Consider the following 7843-nt stretch of genomic DNA (forward strand, 5'->3'; position numbering starts at 1 on the left):
AAATTGGGCAGTCGAACAATGCATTATTGGCTTTCCATCGCAATAGTCCGTGCCGTATAATATACGTTCGGCATTCCATCACAAAGAAATGCATATTTACGAAAGTATGTCCAGAAATACCCAGCAGTATAACGGATTGACTTTGTTTAGCAAATATATCCACGGCATTCAATTGTGTACTTTTACGCTGCAAAGTTTGCTAGCATGGTGAGCTGGTATTGCGTTCGTACCATCTGATTAAGTGGCAATTAAGGCCCTAGACTTTCTAGACTGAAATTAGTTGGCGTTTGGCGGCGTTACTTTTCAGTTGCAGTTGAATTTCTCGCTATCAATCTAATATGGTCACAAAGTTACAGGGAATAGGCCCGCCAGGAGGGATGAACGCAAGTTGATTAGTTGGCTAGTCAGGGTATATCTAAGGTTGCTTCCAAGTGCATGAATGGGGAATGAGAAGTGCTTTGCAAAGTCCTTCTACCCATGGCTGCAATAGAGTCGATTAAGAGAGCTCCTACCATGGATACTGTATACGTAAGTATAAGTTCGAGTTCCTTTTGCGGCAGCAGTCTTGGTAAAGATTAGATGGCACCGTCTCAAAACCCATAGCATTTTCTAATTGCGACGGTTTGATGTTGGCAGGCTATGATGGCATCTGACAAATCTGTTGTTTATTCTTCAGCCACTGATGTACGATACACGATTGAACAGCAAGTGCGAATGATAAAACCTTATTACGATGAGATTAGAGGGTAGAGTTATATCTCGGGGAGGTGGCGTGCGATTTTATATCACCAGATTTTTTTTGCAGCATTTTCTAAAGTCGCAGGTCTATGTTAATAAGCCTCAATCGACCAATATCGTTTAAGTCAACATAGCCCATGCCATTGCTCAAATTCAGCCAGATCTACAAATGGTGATTACTTTGAAGGAGATAAAATAAAAATTGAACAATAATTAACCGTTTGTGTTTTATTAAATCAGTCTCGTTCATATTTGAGCAGAAGGTATGTATCATAGTAGAGTCATTGGCAATTTGACGTCTCATATCGGCGCCAAATTTCAAAGAATTTTGAACAATGCCATATTCCATAATTACTTAGCCACTGTTCTAACATTAGGTTAAGTTTTTCTTAAACAAAAATTATCTCTATAATTCTTCTAAGTTACATCACTGGACTGCTAAATAAAATTCATAAACTTACTAGCTTTCTTCAATCTTAATGCCTAATCACTTTACTTCACGTTTACACGTTCAACTTAAGACTGATTTTGTGCGCTTACACTTCTTCTCATTTTAACAAAATAAATCATCCAATTTTGTTTTTGCATAACTTTTTTAATAAATAAAATTAAAATGATTTTGAGTCATGGAAATCCTTATTTAGATCTTTAAAATTTTTCTGTAAAGTGGAAAGATGATATCCGTCAAGTGGCTGCCGCCAGTGCTGACACACCTTTGTGCCCGTTCTATCGCAATTGCCATGACATTCCACAAGAATTCAGGTAATAACAGTTCGTATTCTTACCGAATATTCTCCTTAAGCGCTGTGATTGTCTGAGGCTTGTTGATTGTCATAAACTTGCGACTTCACATAACTCCAAAGAAAGAAGTTTGGGAAGGTTAAATCGGGCGGTCTTGTTGGCCATGCCAAATCGACACAACGGAATATTACGCGACCAGGAATTGCTTCCTTCACAATGCCCATTGCAGCTCATGATGTGTGTGCGGTTGCAACATCTTGTTGAAACCATATGGTAACCAAGACCCGTTCATCCATTCCGGCAGGAAGAAAACATTCACCCATAACAGTGACCGTATTGCTGATAACATCCTCAAAAAAAAAAAAAACAAAAAAAAAAAAAAAAATGCGACGCATGAACGCCGCCGCACCAAACAGTTGCTTTGGTTCTGTAATGGCTGTTCCTGCATCACGCGCGAATTTTCAGTGCTCCAAAACGTAACCGCTGAAGTTGTACTGCGCCTCGCTGTTCATGATGGTTTTCGACACAAAATGGTTCTCTTTGTTGCTGAGATTGATGACGGTCAGCTTGCATTAACTGATGCACTGCTTGCACCTTCTACGGGAATATGTGTAAGTTTTTCGCTAAAATTCGCTTTAGGGTCCGTTGGTGATGCTCAATTGTTCTCAGAGACACTGCTGCACCGGTGGTGGTCAGGCCCTGCAAGATCTCGTGTGGCTTCAGTCTGTTCGAGTCGAGCAGTTAAGCCCCGGAATGTTTGTCTACTAGTCGATGTTCACCCTGTGCCAACACCACCGACCCATTGCCGGTAAAAATATCGACAGATATTGCTTGTCTGTTTGTCCGTACGACGCCATTTGCAAAAATTATAACTTTTTTCAATAAGGTGATTAATTGTGCGCCACCTTGTAAATGTGCTAATAACTATCGTAATTTCTATATGGTGTTTTCAGACAACTTCTTTCTTGTCATCTGACATTCATGCTTTATTCGTTCGGTATTATTGCCAGACGTTTGGCGAATGCCCATGAGGGCAGTGCGACAAATCCAGTTTAAGTCTGCACGTTCTATTTAAATACAAAATTTTTCGATCCAAACGAAGCCAGTCCTTCTAGGTAAACTACTTCGACCTTCCTAGAATGTTTGCAGTTTCGGAGAAGCCCCTTTCTTCCCTTGTGGATTATAAAGAAGTACGAACCTACCTTTGCTAAATTTTTCGGAGTTCACAGCGAGGGCCAAATCGATCCTTTCTCTTATTACTTATTAGCTTTTTTTTGTCCGGACAACTAGCAAGTACAGTACTCAAACAAAATTAAGTACACGTTCGGATTCCCTTTTAATTTTCTTTAAATCCACCTGACCTCCGAAAAAATCTGAGTAGATCTTGTGGTGTCAAGGAGCCAAGGTGGTCGCTTCTTAATACATCAGTGCCAAAGACCTCAAACCTGATTTGAGCGAAAGCGGGGCAGACGCACAGAAAGTGGTCGGCCGTCTCATCCTCCTCTTCACAAGCTTTTTTCCATGTGTTTCGTCCATAGTAAGTGGCCCGTCATCAGTCGAACCAGCTGCCTGCAGTCCCTTCTGTTTAATGATAGGTGGGTCAGTTTAGTCCAACTGCAGTAAAGCTTGGCTGTCGCTGCAGACACATATAGATCTGCCTCTCCATCTGTTTTCCAAAACAAAGTTCACCGCTTCTTGAACTGCATACACCTCCGCTTGAAACACAGATGCACGCATTTTAAGAGCAAAGTGTAATTTTGTCCCCATGGATTCCACGTAGACACCTGAGCCGAAAACGTGCTTGGTCCTGGAGCCATCCGTGAAAATGCGGGAACAGTATTTGGCGAGTTTGACCACAATTGAGCCTCTGGCAGCACCACACTGTATCTCTTTTCAACTACGATGGCATGGAGTTTGGGTATGTTGCTTCACATGTGTAATTTATCCGTGTCATTCTGCAGTGTTTCCCAATGACTACCTTGGTTCATTGCAGGAGGGCACCTTTTCCCAGCGTTCACCCGGAAGCTTCAAATCGCTTCCCAAGATGGTGTTTGCGAACAGTTGGCCGGTAGTTTCATGTACAGCTGAGCGATAGGCCAACAGCAACATTTGGAAGTGCTATTCCCAATTTCGCTGGCACTTTCCCACTACCTTTCTTAAGTGCTTCTCCAGGGTGAAGTAGAATCTTTCGACCATTCCAATCGATTGCGGGTGCAAGGGTTGTTGTACGTGTTTTCCTAATCCGCTCTTCAACAACACATCTCTTTAAATACTGTGTACTCGAGCTTTCTTCCTTCTTCAGTTCTGCACAAAAGCCTCAGCTATTGTTTTGGCCTCTTGATTTGGTAGGGTGCACCACAGTCGCAATGTGACCAGTTAAAAACTAGTCTCTTATGTAATTTGGTTTTAACTTTTACTTATATGTACATATTTGTATATTTTTGTACGCAACATTGTTTACGACCGAGCTTTAGCACACTCGCTGTACGTACTTGTTTTGGCGAAAAGTGTACTATCTGCGCAAAAATTGTTGAAATCGCAACCGGATATTGGTGACAATTTCGCTCAATGGAATGCAATATTGGCAAGTGAAGATTGAATTTTGAGTATTGCGTATATAATTTAGACTGTTTGTTTTTCAGTATTGCCAAAAGTTAGCAGATTAATCTATAATCAAAATAAGTACCTATAGTGGAAGAGTCAAAGTTCGTGCGAAACCGGACTCTATATGCAGGGAGTTTTTGCTTTTTTTCATGCTAAGCAGGGTGTGAGTGTTGGGTTGCCATCCGATATATGCCAAGTTAGGATAAGTTTGATTTGTTTTTTATTTAAAGTGATTTTAATAATTTTCAAAATCAAGTTTAAAAAAATCAAAATGACACCCAAGTTCGGTCGAGTTTTATATATCAGTTTCAGAGGTAAGTAATATTAATTTGAAACTAAGCGCTCCAATAGCCGCCGTAGCCGCATGAATTGGTGCGTGACTACTGTTCGGAAGACGTAGGTTCGAAACTCTGTAAAACACCGAAATGAAGAAAAATGTTTTCTAATAGCGGTTGCCCCTCGGTAGATAATGGCAAACCTCCGAGTGTATTTCTGCCATGAAAAAACTCCACATAAAAAATATGCGCAACTAAGTTCACGCTGTTTGTCAATAGATGGCGTCAGCAGTGCGTGCTAGTCGATTCTAACATAACCTAAACGTTATAAATCAAGCTTAGACATATGGTAAACAAACTGTTTCGACACATTAGTATTTTTGTTTTGGTATCATATGCTTTTGGTTTGTGAAAATGTTTGATTTTGTGCCGAATAATTGTCATTTGCGGGAAGTGTTGATTTTCCTCTTTCATTTGAAAAAAAACGGCGGCTGAAGCCCATCGAGAGGTACAAAAAGTTTATGGAGATGCTATTTTAAGTGAAGCAATGTGCCCAGATTGGTACCGTCGCTTCAAAGACGGTGATTTTAATGTTGACGACCGTCCGCGTGAAGGAAGGCCAAAAACCTTCGAAGACGCTGAATTGGAGGCATTGCTCAATGAGGATCCATGTCAAACGCTAGAAGACCTTGCTCTAGTATTAGGAGTTACCCGCCAATCCATTTCCAAGCGATTGCATGCTTTGTGATTGATTCAGAAACAAGGGACTTGGGTTCCCTATGAGTTAAAACCAAGGGATGTTGAACGTCGTTTTTTCGCCTGTGAACAACTGCTCCAGCGGCAAAAAAGGAAGGGTTTTCTTCATCGCATCGTGACGAGTGATGAAAAATGGATTCATTACAGCAATCCAAAAAAAAAAAAATAAAGTCATGGGGACTGTCCGGTCATGCTTCTACGTCGTCGCCTCGGGCGAATATTCCCGCTGCGAAAGTTATGCTATGTATTTGGTGGGACCAAGTTGGTGCTATTTATTATGAACTGTTAAAACCAAGCGAAACCATCACTGGGGATCGGTATCGACTTCAATTGATGCGATTGAGCCGATTAGCACTGCACGAGAAGCGGCCGCAATACGCGGAGAGGCATGAAAAAGTGATTCTATAGCATGACAACCCACCTGGAAACACTGAAATGGGAAATCCTACCTCACCCGCCATATTCTCCAGATATTGTGCCGTCCGATTATCACCTGTTCCGCAGTGCCATTCATATGAAGACATCAAAAAATGGCTTGATCCGTGGATAGCCTCAAAAGATGAGCAGTTTTACTCCGACGGTATACGAGGTCTACCAGAAAGATGGGGAAAAATAGTAGCCAGCGGTGGGCAATACTTTCAATGATTCACTTGTAACCATTTTTGCAGAATAAAGTTGTACTTTCATAAAAAAACAGCGAGAACTTAGTTGCGCACCTAATACTTGCTATTCGGAGTCGGCATAAACCTGTAGGTCACTCCGTTTGTGGAACAACATCAAGACGGACGCTATAAATAGGAGGAGAAGCTCGGCTTAACACGCAAAAATGGTGTAAGCGCCAATTATACTTGTATGTATCCCATGCCCGTTTTCCAATTTTTTTTAATTATTTTTAGGTACTCCTAATTCTTTCTGTTTTATTATTATTCATCCGAAACTATTTATAACTCTATTTAGTTACAGAAATATAACGCTTGAAAATTATAATTACATAGTTAAAAGATGGCCTGGCTAACTTCGCCTAGTTAAAATGGCAATTTACTTCATGTTGTGTCAGTGCCTTGAGCAGCAAGTTTCACGAACTCAGATATAAATAGTTTTAACGTTGGGGAAAAAGGATTACTGTTGATTGGCTTCTTTAAGGAATTGTTTTGCACAGACTCAGGACATAGTGACATACCAGGGAATTGTAAGGCAGACGAATTAGCGAAAGAGTGTAGTCCCTACCACTCGCCTCCGTCTTAATATGGAGTACCTACAATATTCCTCGCAATCTACAAACAGCATAGTTTAAGTGTTATTGTCACTTCAGCCAACACGAGATGGGTTGATAGTCTGATGATGTACTGTAAACCAGAAATGGCCCAGAATGGGACGTCAGACGCTCTTGGCATGCAGCGTGCAAGTTTGCTGAGCTGGTGATGTGATCGCAAATTGAGCTCGATGAAGAAAGGCGAAGAAGGGAACTGTTTCAACAGCAGCAGTTAGAGGTTAATGGCTATGACGCCTTAGCCTGTATTCATTTAGAAGCAGAGTTGCAATGAAGGCCGACTAGGACGAACTGACACAATCACAGACTCCTGAGCTCATCACTCACGACTAAATCACATAGTGACAAGACGGTATTGGTCGTGATATTATCGCACTTTTGATGCTGTTTTTGATGCCACCTACAGTGCAACTAGCTGGAGACTATCTTCGAAGTAATACCTTCATACATGCCAGGCAAAGGGCCTGGACGCAAGTTCCACTTGTGGTCAATACACACAATCACGGCCCACTTCGATGTACTATAATGGGAATATGCAGTCCTGGGTTAAAGTCAACCGAAGAGGGGAGGTATGTTTTAGAGGAAACACGCCCACATATCATTGGTGCGACGGTACCAAGTAAAATGTTTCTGTTCTGACAATGAGTTTGCCCTTAAAACAAAATGGTTCAGGGAGGAGTAGCAGCAAACTACTAGATATAGATTGATTTGAGGTTTATACTTCGACCTCATGGTCTTCTGTGCCTTTTACTCGTCACAGTACCACATCCAGTCTCACTTCTCTATTGATCCAGATCCAGATAAACTACTGCTGTGGTGTCACAATAGATCGGCTGCCACTTCAACCTATCCACCTACACTCCTACCTACCTTGACTCAGATGATGACAACCAGAAAAGTTAACAATACCCACCGACGAAATAAAAAATAATTTAGCTTACTAATTTTGCAAGGCTCAGGTTTTTCAATTGCTGGATAAATAATATACTTTTGGCATTACTATGAAGGACTTTTTTTGTTTCCTTGTTCACTTCTCTCGAGAGCATAGGGCCTCGACAAGGCTCTTCCATCGTACACGGTTCTGTGCTGTTGTTTTCGCATGAGATGTTGGCATTTGTTAGTTCGCGCAGCATCGACCTTCTCCAAGTGTTTTTTTGGTCGACCGCGACTTCTGCTCCCTTGCGGGTCCAGTGCCATTCTGGTGATGCTGTCTGGTGGTTTTCTAAATATGTGACCTATCCATCGCCATTGTCTGCGTTTGATTTGCCTAAGGATAGGTTTCCTGTTCGTTAATCACCACAGTGCGTCGTTACTGATGCTGTTTGGCCAGAATATTCTGCAGATGACGTGACGTAACCAACGATAACGTAACCAACGCAAGACAAAGCCACGGATATACGATTTCCTGATGAAGGTCTAAATCTAAAATATGCAGATGTGACAAGAAACTCATTCAGTT

The sequence above is a fragment of the Anastrepha ludens genome, chromosome 2 (genome assembly GCF_028408465.1).
Source record: "Anastrepha ludens isolate Willacy chromosome 2, idAnaLude1.1, whole genome shotgun sequence".
NCBI lineage: Eukaryota > Metazoa > Arthropoda > Insecta > Diptera > Tephritidae > Anastrepha > Anastrepha ludens.